The 15,133-nt window shown below is 36.0% G+C and overlaps 1 long non-coding RNA gene across 1 annotated transcript; it reads left to right on the forward strand.

Annotated features, from left to right (window-relative positions):
- Positions 1 to 1,250: 1,250 nt before the first annotated feature.
- On the forward strand, positions 1,251 to 1,997 carry LOC131056727 (uncharacterized). Its single transcript, XR_009108786.2, has 4 exons — positions 1,251 to 1,334; positions 1,443 to 1,523; positions 1,624 to 1,713; positions 1,827 to 1,997. It is a non-coding gene; the product is annotated as an uncharacterized LOC131056727 (long non-coding RNA).
- The last annotated feature ends 13,136 nt before the right edge of the window (positions 1,998 to 15,133 follow it).

The raw sequence follows: 15,133 nt of genomic DNA on the forward strand, positions 1-15,133 counted from the left end.
CCCTCCTTTGCCAAACCCCCCCTCAATTTAGGATTTGATTGCACAAAATTTGAATGCATTGAGGGGGATTGCAGATGTATATTGTAGGATCCCTTGTCTAAACCCAATGTTTGATCCTCTCACGTCGATCATAAAGAGTATGGAAATTATGACTAAGGAGCACAATGTTGCCCTTTTGTGGCAAGATTCTATGAGGGAACAATATGCAGATGGCTTGTCATATAAGGAGATCAAGGATCTTGAGATATTGAAAGCCGATATCGCCTCATTGTTTGTGAATCCACGCACTGGTCAACCCGTAGACCCCCCCCCCAAAAAAATTTCTATTAAATGGTGCACAAATTATGGTATTATGAAATTTTTTTGGGATCGTTGGTGGATGGTTTTCGACAAACCACCCAACAACAATCTTGATGTCCCCTTCTACTTCATAAAAAAATTGTATGCTAAGTTTGTTTTACGCAAACATGTGAACTACTTTGACATCTAATCTTTCTAGGGTGTGGGTTTAGGTATGCGCCAAAATAGACCTAGGGTAGACAGAGTAGTCTAGGGCCCATATGCCCCCCATCCTCCTATTGATCCCCCACCTCCAGTGGAGCATCCAGATATCATTTGTGAGGAAGCTTCACGAACCATATTGGCTATTCACTCTTTGAGTAGCCATTTGGTTTCTCAGGCTGGGTCAGTAGCTCAGCCTACTTTTGATGGTAGCAATGCATCTGGTCATGCTGACACGTCATCCTCGGCTCCACACATATGTGTGCATTATAGTTGTGTCATGTGTGGGCACATATGCTTGGGTCCAGTTGGATAGCCCATTGATCCTCTCACGGACAGTGCAGATTATGAGGTGCATGAGATGTATGATGCACCAGATGTTAGGACACAGACTGGAGCATACCCTAGGGAGTCCACACATGCTAGAGGTGAGGAGGCACCGTCATCATGCATTGATGATATAGTGGTAAGATTTGTATTTTCACAATTCATGTTATATTTTAAATGAATATTTATAATCTAGATAATATCAAGTACTAATTTTTATTTACATGGTCTATTTAACAATTGATGTCCAAGGAGGAGTTGAGAAAGATTCAGGAGGGCACCTTGTCGACCATTTCATTTGGCCTTGATAGCTTGACAGTACATATATTATTACACCTAGTCGTATGTATTTTATTGTACATACATGCTCATCGTTTATATTGGTATTAATTAGATTATGTAGTAACTTGCATGTATATCTTATTTTACTCTTGTAGGGCACAAGTAGCACAAGTGTGGGGTAGTGTGATTTAGGCTCTTGTAGTGCAGTTGGAGACAAGGGAAAGGTAATTGAATGCAAATATGATTGAATGAATAGTTTCAATAACTTATAGTGATTATAAACGTCTAGACATAGATTGATAGTTTCATATACTTGTTGTGTATATGTACAGAGAATTCTTGGCTTCACATCCTTGATGACTACACCCAGTATACCTGAAGATGAAGAAGAAGAAGAGATGCCTCGAGTAGATGTGTGTTTATTTTATTTTGTGTTTAGTAGATATAATTTGTTATTATCACTAACAATTATATGCTAACTTGTATCAATGTCATGTTTTTGAACATATGTAGGTTGTGTATGAAAATATTGAAAACATACCTCCTCTATCGAACACATACATCAAGAGTCCTGCAAAGCTGAAGAGAAAACATGGAGATGAGGTAAACATGAATAGTTTAATTATTGTTCATTTTTATATTAACTTTTTGAATGTGAATTATATAATATAACTAATATTAATTGTGTTTTGTTTTTCTTGTGCATGATCCTTCAGAGCTGAGTAGTACAATGAAGAGGATCAATTTTGATGATCCATCAACAGCTTAGGATGTTATAGATAGTTTTGGGATGCTTACATGTCTAGTTGGCATGTATATTTTGTATATGGACATACATTCACGTATTTAGACATACATTTTGTTTGAGTTGGCGTTTATGCCATATTTGTGTATGGACATACATTTGTAATCATTTGACATTTTCATATATATAGAAGTTGATATTCGATCATATAAATTGTTGCTCATCTGTTTGTGGTGTTATCATGGAAATATTTAATTTTCATTCCAGTAATTAACAATGGTTAATAATGGTTTTATATTGAGCAATACAATTCATTTTATTTCATCGTAAGTGTTGTTTGTATAATGAACAATATAATTCATTTAATGAAAAATACAATACAATTTATTTAATGAACAATACAATACAATTCATTTAATGAATAATACTTGATACAATTCATTATTACCCTATGCATGGTCTTATTTTTCCTCCCACCTCGGTCGAATGCTCAGGGTCATACCCTATTGGCGTCATCCTTTGAGCGCGCTAAGTGCTAAAATTTTCAAACTTTGACGGGCCCTAATTCAGAATCCGTGGCACCTGCGAATGATCGATTTGAATCTACGGGTCCATGAGAGGGGTCCCTACAAAATCCTATCTCAGTTTTTCAAGTTTCCCTATGGTTTTATTAGGGCAGCAATTTTTTGGTTGACGAAAAAATCATCAATCTCATTCATGCGAATGTTTCGCATGGCCAATTTCTCATTCAGCTCATCGTGATGACAAACCGTCAATTCTAATATGTCTAGTTAGGAATTATTACCCAATGCATGGTCCTATTCCCCCCCCCCCCCCACTTGATCGAATGCTCGAGGTCATACCCTACCGACGCCGTCCCTTGAGTGCCCTAAGTGCTAAAAATTATCAAACTTTGATGTGCCCTAACTCAGAATCCATGGCACCTACGAACGATCGGTTTGAACCTACAAGGCTACAAGAGGGGTCCCTAAAAAATCCTATCTCATTTTTTCAATTTTTCCTACGGTTTTTTTAGGGAAGCAATTTTTCAGTGGGCAAAAAAATCGTCAGTCTCATTCAATCGAGTGTTGTCTAGTGGTCGTTTTCTTGTTCTGCTCGTCATGATGACGAACCGTCAACTCTAACATGTCCAGTTAGGCATTATTACCCTATGCATGGTCCTATTTTTCTCCCCCACTCGGTCGAACGCTCGAGGTCATACCCTACCGACGTCGTCCCTTGAGCGTCCTAAGTGCTAAAAAATGTCAAACTTTGACGGGCCCTAACTCAAAATCTATGGCACCTGCAAATGATTGGTTTGAACCTACAGGGCCATGAGAGGGGTCTCTACAAAATCCTATCTCAGTTTTTCAATTTTCCGTACTATTTTATTAGGGCAGAAATTTTTTGGTTGGAGAAAATATCATCAGTTTCATTCATTCGAATGTTGTCTCGTGGCCAATTTCTCGTTTTGCTCATCGCGATGATGAACTGTCGACTCTGACATGTCTAGTTACGTATTATTACCCTATGCATGATCCTATTTTTCCCCCCCACTTGGTCGAACGCTCGGGGTCATACCCTACCGACATTGTCCCTTGAGCACCCTAAGTGCTAAAAATTGTCAAACTTTGACGGACCCTAACTCAGAATCTATGGCACCTGCAAATGAGCACCTATGGGGCCATGAGAGGGGTCCCTACAAAATTCTATCTCGGTTTTTCAAGTTTCCCTATGGTTTTATTAGGGCAGCAATTTTTCAGTGGGCGAAAAAATCGTTAGTCTCATTCATTTGAATGTTGTCTTGTGGCCATTTTCTTGTTGTTCTTGTCGTGATGATGAACTGCTGACTCTGACATGTCCATTTAGGCATTATTACCCTATGCATGCTCCTATTTTTCCCCCCAAATCAGTCGAATGCTCGGGGTCATGCCCTACCGATGTCATCCCTTGAGCGCCCTAAGTGCTAAAAATTGTCAAACTTTGATGGGCCCTAACTCAGAATCCATGGTATCTATGAATGATCTGTTTGAACCTACGGGGCCATGAGAGGGGTCCCTACAAAATGCTATCTTGGTTTTTCAAGTTTCCTTGTGGTTTTATTAGGGCAGCAATTTTTCGGTTGGTGAAAAAATTGTTAGTCTCATTCATTCGAATGTTGTCTCATGGTCATTTTCTCATTCTGCTCATCACGATGACAAACCATCAGCTCCAACATGTCTAGTTAGGCATTATTACCCTATGCATGCTCCTATTTTTCCCCTGCACTCGGTCGAATGCTCGGGGTCATAACCTACCGACGTCATCCCTTGAGCACACTAAGTGCTAAAAACTGTCAAACTATGACAGGCCCTAACTCAAAATCCGTGGCACCTGTGAACGATCTGTTTGAACCTACGTGGCCACAAGAGGGGTCCCTACAAAAGCCTATCTCATAATCCGTGGCGCTAACTTGTTCAATGAAAAACATAGATAAACAAGCATTACACTGTAGACACATAATGATCATCAATATTTTCATGTATTGTATACACATAATTACCATTACACTTGCATGTGACATCCATGAAGGGATATGCAAACATGATTTTTTTAACACAACTACACCAATGTACTCATGTACAGATACATTGTATATCGTTAATATAACAAAACCAATTTTCTCATGGACATTGTATATCATCATAACAATGTTACATCAATTCACATTCATATACAAATACAACATCCCACTTCATCTGCATCAGACATCTTCATGTCCTAAGAGAAAAGCTTACGTACAACAATGTCTGCATATAAATGAAGACCAAAATAAGTAACCTTTTTATGCAGAATGAATGTGCTACAAGAAACAAATTATAACACTTAATACAAATTAGTTTGTCAAATTATAAATAGATCATTTGAAACATTTTTAAGACGTACAAGATTGTATAAGTATGAAACTTACTAGTTTCTCTGCAAATTATACAAGCATAACTTTGAAGAAAGACGCATGTTGATTAAAGCCCTTCTCACTGCATTTCTCTGCATGGTTGAAGATGATGGTAGATACGGTCATTTCTAAATAGAAATACATTCACTTGACTTAATGTTTATGCACAAAATTTAATCTCATTAATGCACAAAGGAATATGTACCATCACCAAGAGAGGGTCTTTTCAACGATGAATGATCTAGCATGAACCTGTATTTTTAAGAATTATTAGTCTACACATAAAATGCATGGATGAACATAAATGCTTTATGATAATCACTTCAAATGAAAAATATGATAATAAATGAAAAGGTGGGATTATATATCGTAAAAATACGTCCCTTCGAATTATATCAACAAAACCCACTATGTTGACGCAAAAATCATAATGTGATACTGTTGTATATCATCAAAAAAGACCTGCATGAGCATAAAGGTTTTGCGATAATTATATCATCAAAATTTGTCAAATAGTGTTCTCTAATAACAAAAATTATAAAGCTCATCAAAAGCATGGTAATAAGTCATGTTGCAAAAATGCGTCCCTTTGGATTATATCGAGTGTACCCGCTATGTGCATGCAAAAACCGTGTTGCCAAAAAAAAACGTTCATCAATAGACCTGCATTTTGAACACATCCTTAATATATGTGTAGAAAAATCGAACATTAAGGTTTAATGATCATTGTTTGAAATGAAATGCATGATAAAAAAAATAAGGCACCATTAAAGACCTACTACTCAAGTATGCCTGAAGGGTCATCTCTTTGCTTAAGAGTATCTAGTATTGCTTCATGATCAGCAGTAGTCACTGTCCATAGCTCTTTGGTCTTCGGTTTTTCTTGATGCTTCAACAACTTGACATTTGTCGCTATAATAAGGTGTGAATATATTATAATGGTTTTGTGTCTCTCATAGTCTTCAAATGCAGGTATGGCATTCTTTCTAATCATGTATGTTCGCAACCAAGTTCCCACAACAACAACTAAACCTGCAGGATATGTGAACCTATCATCATCTGTCACTGGTTGTGTTAGCTTTTGTTTTCCCTGTATACATCGTGCCAACCAATATTCTGATCTCTCTTCATTCGCTTGCAGTGCAACAACTGCAAAAACATGTCCTAGTTGTATAAGATCTGATAGATGGTCATACTCAAGTGAACTTTCCATGTCATTGTTTGACAAGGATATTGTTTGAGATAAAGGAGTTAGATATTGGTGAATCCATGTATCAACCCACTCAGTTGACTCACACTGATCCCAATCACACCGAACACAACTCTGACAAAAACAAGCCAACCCTCGTGTCGAAATGGTCCATGTACTTGCATCTGAGCTGAGAAATGAACACATCTTTGAAGAATCTTTAATTGTTTGACAATCCAATCTATCTCCCACTGTGCCCTCCTCAACCAACCAAAAGAATTTGGTCACTGTTGAATCAAGAGTACCTCCATGTGACAATGCCGAATTACACCAATCAACAATAGAATGTGCATCAGAGAATTTTGGACCTGAAATCCTTAATTTCTCCTTAACTAGAGCTCTCTTCAAACATGCACCTGCTCCATCATGCTCCCCCTTCCCATTTCCTTCCTCAAATAAACACCAAATATGAGGTATACACATCTCTACATGCATTCTACTCAACCAATAAAACATACGGGCATTCTTGAATTGACCTGTACAATTATCTGACCATATTATATGTCGATCAATTGAAATATCTTTCTCATGCAAGATCTCAAAAAAATTCTTGAAAGAATGTTGCACATGCTCGGAGGAGTGTGATCTATCATCACTCATATAAAAATGATACTCCCTGATTATCTTCCTATCCTCTTTTGTACTATCAGGAGCATGTCTATATGTAATGTGAACAAAAATAGTGATCTGGATTGAATTGTAGTACTGAGACTATACCTCATTCTGTGGTTGCAATGTATAGTGCTCTGCAAAATCAACCACCAATACAATAGTGCCAATAGGGAAAGAGTTCTTACACATCCTAAACTATTGATCCAACCACTGAGACCTATTAGTGTGCCTTGCATACTTGTAGAAAAGATTTTCCTTAAAATCCAAAATAAAATCAGCAATACTCACTTCTCTTGAGACTAATTCGCATCTAGAACCTTCACCACCACTCTTCAAAGTATATTTCACTGTCTCATATATTTTTTTCTCAACATAATTCTTTCCAAACTCATGTTCGCTACCCTCATGAAAACATGAAACAAACTTTGACAACCCACCACATTCTGAGCACTTCTCATTCAAACAATCACTTCTATAGAAATAGCAGCCATCATCTCTAGGCCATAAAAATAGATCTTGCAAGTCTCTTGATGGTCTTGGAAATAGCATTGCACCACATTCCTACAACATCTCATTAGTATGCATCATAGAATGAATATGACATAAAAGCTCATGGTAAATTGAAAAGTCCACATGGTACTTGCAACAACAAGTATTGCAAATCTTAAAAGGAACACAATAAAATGGTTTCAAAGATTCAAAGGCCCTTTGTGATATTTGCAAAGTTGGATGTACTTCACAAAATTTTTTGTACAACATTATTTGGCTTCATTCCAAGAAATGTTTGGGATGCATTGTGCAGTCTCGGTTGCCGATTCTTAATTTTAAAATGTCCTTAACATTGGGTGACACTCTATAATTAGAGTACCAAAATTGTTGAAGCTCCTCCTTCTCATTGTCATTTTCAATAACTTGGGACACATTTTCAAATTCAATTTCCTCTTCACTTGAAGTAACATTAACAATATTTAACATACCTTGTCTTCTCCTCCTATGACATTCTCTATCTCTTTCTCTATACACTTCAATTTGGTCATTTGAAGGTTTTCTTTTGCATTTAGACTTTCGACGACTACTACTCCCCATTTACCTCCACATAGATGCTCCTAAATGATTGACAATGTAAGATTTGACTTTAAGAATCTCCCAAAAGCACAAATTTGTCTCAACCTATCTGAAAACCTATGATCATCGACAAAAAGCAAAATATAAAGACAGTGGGCCATTGGAATCCACAAAATGGCCCACAAGGCTCTTTTCTATTTACAAAAATCAGATATTTGATAAAATCGGATATATAAATTTGTGGTCCCAATTTTTTTTCCCATTGCTGGCTTTTTTTAATAGGTGCCACATTAATGGCAATGGCAGAAATTGGATATCTGATATCCGATTTTATTAGTCATATTTTAGAGAGAGAGATTAGGGGAGGGGGAGAGAGAGATTAGGGGAGAGAGAGAGAGGAGGAGAGTGAGAGATAGAGATTAGGGGAGAGGGAGAGAGAGAGATTAGGAGAGAGAAAGAGAGAGAGAGAGATTAGGGGAGAGGGAGAGAGAGACATCAAGGGAGGGGGAGAGAGAGATTAGGGGAGAGAGAGAGAGGAGAGGGAGAGAGAGAGAGATTAGGGGAGAGAGACACCATATGATGCCATATGGTGTCATAAGGGCTCCTATGGTGTCCATAGGGGTCATAAGGTGTCCTACGACCCCTTAGGACACCATATGATCCCTTAAGACACCATATTGGGTTGTTATGGGTCATATTGTGTCCTAACGGGTCATATTGTGTGATATGACCCCTTTAAGACATGATATGACCTCTTAGAACATAATATGACCCCTTATGACACCATAATGGGTGTCTTTGGCTCCTATGGTGTCCTAAGGGATCATATTGTGTTGTACGACCCCTTAGGAGACCATATGACCCATAACAAGACAATTTGCTATGTTAAGGGGTCATATGGTCTCCTAGGAAACCATATGATCCCTATGGACACCATATGACCCCTAAAGACACCATATGGTGTCATAAGGGGTCGTATGTTGTCCTTAGGGGTCATATGGTGTCCAATGAACCCTTATGACCCCTTAGGACACCATACAACTTGTTATGACACCATATTGGGTTGTTTAGGGTCCTATGGTGTCCTAAGGGCTCATATTATGTCCTATGACCCCTTAGGACACCATATGACACCTAACAACACCATATGGTGTCATAAGGGTCCTATGGTGTCCATAAGGGTCATATGATGTCCTACAACCCCTTAGGACACCATATGACTCTGTAAGACACCATATTGGGTCGCTATGGGTCATATTGTGTCCTAATGGGTCATATTGTGTCATATGATCCCTTTAAGACATCATCTGACCCCTTAGGACACAATATGACCCCTTATGACACCATATTGGGTCTCTTTGGGTCCTATGGTGTCCTAAGGGGTCATATTGTGTCCTATGACCCCTTAGGACACCATATGACCCCTAACGACACCATATGGTGTCATAAGGGGTCCTATGGTATCCATAGGGGTCATATGTTGTCCTACGATCCCTTAAGACACTATATGACCCCTTAAGACACCATATTTGGTCATTATGGGTCATATTGTGTCCTAATAGGTCATAGGATACCATATGACGCATAACTACACAATTTGGTGTCTTAAGCTCTCTCCCCCTCTCCCCTAATGTCTCTCTCCCCTAATCTCTCTCTCTCTCCACTAATCTCTTTATCTCTCTCTCCCTTCCCCCCTCTCTCTCCCTTCCTCTCTCTCTCTCTCTCTCTCTCTCTCTCTCCTAATCTCTCTCTCTCTCCCCTCTCTCCCTCTCCCTCTCCCTAACATCATATCCTAATTTATTTATAAATTAATATATTAAAATATTATATATTAATATACTAAAATATTATATATTAATATATTAATATATTAATAAACATTAGATTAATTATGTGCTAATTTAGTTAGTGAATTTACTTATTAAAATCAGATATCCGATTTGTGTTGTAAAATTTTCAAATTTCAAGTTTCGGCTCGGGAATGCTTTGGGATTTGACTTGGAAGTGACAAGCCTAGAAAGTCAATTGAAAAAACGTGTTTTTCAGTATTCCTTGATTTTCCAGACTTTACACTGGTCGCTGATTACTTTTTTTGTAGCCAAAATTGATAAAATGAAAAGGGTTTTTTAAGGACGTTCTCATCTTTCCAACAATATAAGGCTTGTCTTATTTCGACTTTAATAAATAATTATTATTTATTTTCTAATTGAATTCTAACAATAGTCCTGATTGATAGACTGATTGAAAATCACTAATAACTTTCAAACGATATAACATTTTTTGAATCCACAACATGAATCACATCCTATGATTCATCTACTATAGGGAAAAATTAAAAAAAAAAAAAACTTCATAAGGTTTTGACCAAGTTAAGGTGGTCAGACATAGGAGTTTCTTAATTTCTGAAAAATTGTAGTAAAAAATTCATAAATAATTATTTACATTATACAAAATTAAAAAAAATATGTGTCACATCCGGACATGAGTCTAATACTTATATTATAAATATTATAAAAAATTATTATGATTTGATTGTGATTAGGGTGGTCAGACATACGTCTACTTCTTATCTTTTTCTTGAAATTTTAGTACCACTGCATTGAAATTTGAAATTTTCATCAAATAGGATTTTATTTTTCTAAAAAACAACTATTAGCTTAGAAACTAAATTCAATTTTCTATATATTCTCTTCTTACATATTTTAAAAATAGTGTTTACAACTTATTCAAATTTTCATGTCAAGTTGCATAACGCTGATTTTCTGAAATTTCATTGCCACTTAAGGGCCTGTTTTGCAACACCATGATTCTACACATACCCTCCATTTTTCATCATTCCTCTCATGGATAATCTAGAAAAACACATCTATCTTGTATCGATGCTCTCTCTTTCCTTCTTCTCAGGAGCTCATATCTTTATTGGTGGTTCATGGATAATGCATTCTTTTCTCTTTCATGTGATTACTTGTTTTCTTGAAATGACATTTTTGAAGAATGATATCAGTTGTTGAAGCATTTCGATATCAAGTTCTCTTTAGGTAGTTGACATAAGGTCTTGTGTTTTGGTCTTTAGCTTTTGTGTTGTGTTCCTTTTGACTTATTTTTTTGGTTTTGTGTTCCCTTGCATGTGTTTGAGTGAGTTAAGATCTTGAGACTGAGGGTTTAGTTCCTTGAGATTAACTAGTGGTCTTATAATCCTTGCAGTTGTGCTCCTAGGGCTTAGTTCCTTGAGATTAACTAGTGGTCTTATACTCCTTGCAGTTGTGCTCCTTTTCTCCTCTCTCTTTCATGGCTTTCATCTAATTTAACATAAGTATTTGCATAGGATCGTACTCCCGTTAAAGTGGGGGGATAAATGTAGCATCGTAAATTGTCACTTTACACCTCATGTTTGTGCCCCTACTTTAGCCCATCTCCCCCTCATCTCCTATGTGGGTTTGTTCAGTTCCTTAACTCTAATTTTTATGCTTAATACACCTACCAAGTGATTCCTCAGGATGTGTCCTCCTCCCTTGGCCCAAAATCTAGTCTCCAATTGAGGAGGATGAAATCACTAGTGCCCTAGTCCTGGACAAAAGTGCCTAGTGCCCTAGTCTCCCTCTTTGGGGCCCAATTTTCAAGGAGGGGGTGGACCTACTTCTCCGGCAGGAAAATAAATTGGTGGCTCTATATCACCACTAGAGGTTAGTCTAATCAGTAATTGTCCTAGATCATCATATATAGAGACATTTGATCAACTTAACTCCATACCTAGAAATTTCATTCAAGCAATCAAGCATTCAATTGTTCATCATCAAGCATTTTTCAGAGATGTTCAAGGCTACACATTCTTCATTCAACCATTGTGGAGCAAATTGCAACATCCATACACAAGCATGTCTGTGTGATTAGGATTTTGTCATATTCATGCCATTTCATACATATGTGATTATATTGAAGAAGTAAAGCATCATTATCAGTCATTGCATATCTGAGGTATATCTTTCTGTAGACACTCAATATTGTCATGTCTAATTAAATAAATATTTTATTTATTTAATTATCTAAGCCTAATTCTTCTATTAATTAAATAAATTTTTATTTATTTAATTAATTCATTTATCCTCTTCTAGCCTTATTTCTCATTTAAATAAATACATTTATTTATTTAAATTATCCCTTTCCTAAATTAAATAAATATTTTATTTATTTAATTGTCCTACTTCTTCTATTAATTAAATAAATCTTTATTTATTTAATTAATTCATTATCTTTTTCTACACATGACACATGTCATTCATCTCTTATTTCCTACACTACCTACCTCTTTCATTATTTTGGTATTTCTTTTACCTACCCTCTAATCCTAGCCGACCTCTCTTTTTACACCTCTCAATCTTAACCCTCCATTTCTTATTGTGTCTTCTATTTAAGGAGATGCTTTCTTCATTGTCAAACCCTAATGACTCATGCTAATGATCTTTCATGCAACTTGGCTACACTAAGATCCTACTTGCAACCACTTTCCGTTCTTTGTTGAGCTCTTGTGCATACAAAAATCTGAGAGCAAATATATCAAGCAAGATCAATGGAGATAGGAAGAATGGAGATCAAAACCCTATTGGACATGTGATGGTATAATCTTTGTGATTTTGAGTTATTTGCATTGTCTTAGGTAATCTTCATATGTTATGGTGGATCTTTGTTCATTGTTAGGCTAGGGTTTAGTGGTTGGATTCATTTTAGCCTTGCAATATTGTTGTTATTGTTATCCATTTTCACCATAAACACTTTCCATTATTTTATTTCAAGTATTTGCAATATTTCATTCAAGGTTAATTCCTAAACTGGGGTTTGAATTAGGAGAACCCCCATTTTGAACCTATTTTCCCTTCTTTCTATGTGTAGGAAGTAGGTATGGAGCTACGATCTTCAGGATAAGCTTTATTTACAAAGACGAATTGATCCCTCATTGGAGTCTGAAAAGTGCAAAGGACAAGAGTGGCTGTCACACTAGTCCCAACAAATTAGGAGCTTCTTCTAGGAATAGGTCTGAATCCTCATACAATCCTTAAATCTAGGTTCGTGGCTCGATTTGATGACTGTAGTTAACTATTTGCACATAATTATATGAATTTCAACCTATTTGCCCTAATTTCAATATCTTCGACAAATCAGTTCAACTCAAGGGAAAGAAGACACTCATTTAACATCCCTAAAATTTGATCAACATTTAGACCTCTTAGGTTTAGATCTATCAAGTTCCTATCTTTCCCTATTGTATTGGTCCCCAGGTCACAAAATTAGTGGTTTCTTTTTCCTATGGTGGAAACACTAATTTTTCACCATTACAGCTACTGCATCAATTCCTCACATGAATACTATTATCCCCCTCTCTTGATTCAACTTTAGGTAACCATAAGTAATAAAGAACCATGTAGAATTGATCGCTATAATTTAAAATCAAATTTTGTCAATTATTACACATGAACCCATGTCATACATAATTTGGTCCTCAAAATTAAAAAAATTAGATTTGAAGTTTCCATGGCTCCTACTCATTTTATTCTTCATATGAGGTAATCTTGTAAATGTTTTGTATAATTTATTGTTGTCTTAGTATATAAAGGCATTAAATGTGTACCATTTGACAAGGAACTAGATGCAATTCTTAGTAAAAACTTCTTTGCATCAAAGAGAAGAATCATTCTAGGAACACCTCTCTTTTGAAACAATAAAATGAACCCAATTCTATATCAAATATTCAAGGACAATTGGATGAGGAAAAGTGCTTCCTTCCAACACTTCCACGAATATGAAGCTATTCTAATTGAGAATGTCAACCTAGGAGTACACAACCCTTACAATCTACTAATCTCTCCAAACCACCTTTAAATATTAGTTGTCCTTGATTGTCAACATAGATTAGAGACCACAACAAGTTTTGTTGTTGGATCACTTCCATGTGTATTAAATCACCTCTCCATATGAAATATTCTCATGATGAGTGGAATGAATATTATAGGACATGAATTGACCTGCAAATTGCTTTTATTACAAAACAAAATATGGATAAAAAAATATCTACTATTAATCCTAAATAAATCTCACTACGAAATTAAATTTAACCTTCACTATTCTTCCTAAAATTAACTACCTAACCCCTTAACTTTTAATTTACTAAAATAACAATTTAATATTCTAATATAATCTTCCCTAAGGTTACCCAACGTATTAACCATTAGTTAATTTGTATACATAATTCTTTAGAATATCACCATTTCCTTTACACATATCTACATCTGTAAAGACGAAGGCCGAATTGAGGAAAGAGATCCAATAAAAAGAATATACCCTGATCAAAGTAAACCATTTATTATATGTTAAGAAAATACTTAGAAAAGACGCAGAACCAAATCTTATTAATTTTTCTTAATTAACATCCAATCCTATGATATAAATACAAAACAATGTCAATTGCAACGGAGGAACCCACAAATCATGAATAGTATTTTACGATGAAATGCGGTGGCAAGGTAAATGTCCAAAATAAACAATATAGAGATACCCGCACAAACAATGTGACGGTCATCCTATGCTGAAGTTATGGAATTATTAACAAACAACTCAAGTTGGCCTGGAATTATTATATAACAGAGCTATTTCGAAGTTATGATGATATCGTTGTATTTGTTCATTTGAAAGTTTGAAACATAATTTGTTTTTCAATGGCCCGGTTAAACCAGTCTTCTCCCATGTTTGTATTCCTCATCCTACTACTCATAGTCTAGGTAACAACTTTTCTACTCTAAAACTATTTTAGGTTTTTGTTTTGTTTTCTTCTGCTTTGGATGTGAATTGTGTGTTATTGATGCATAGGTTTGGAACGTATCAGCCCATATAATTGAGAACGATGCGAAGCATGTAAAGGTAATAATGGTTTCTTAGTTATGTTCCTTTTGTTGGAGTTGAGAAACACAACACCACACGAGCCTTAAAGATCTTCTGCAAGCTAAAACAATCTGTCACAAGGAGAAGCAATGAAGCAAGAACAATTTGTAGAACAAAACACAGGAAAATATGCTCAAAACAGGAGAGCTCAATATTCACCAAAATGTGTAATGACATAATGAATCAAAGAAAATAAAATTGACCTTTAATAGGTCAAGAAACCCTAAAAGGGAAAACCCTAGGCTTGCACATAATAATTAATAAAAGAATTAATTATTATGCACCTAATGTTAGCTTAAGTGTAAAAAGATAATAGGGAACTTAAAGAATTAAACAAATATTGTTTAATTAATCAAGTAAATACCCAATTATTCTAACACCCCCCCTAAGCTAGACTAAGGGAGAAGCTAAAACCTAGAACAACTACTGAAAGCAGGAAAGATGGGTCCCGACAACAAGGCCTGATCAGGTACCCAAATACAATGAA

Source organism: Cryptomeria japonica, chromosome 5 (genome assembly GCF_030272615.1).
Source record: "Cryptomeria japonica chromosome 5, Sugi_1.0, whole genome shotgun sequence".
Lineage (NCBI taxonomy): Eukaryota > Viridiplantae > Streptophyta > Pinopsida > Cupressales > Cupressaceae > Cryptomeria > Cryptomeria japonica.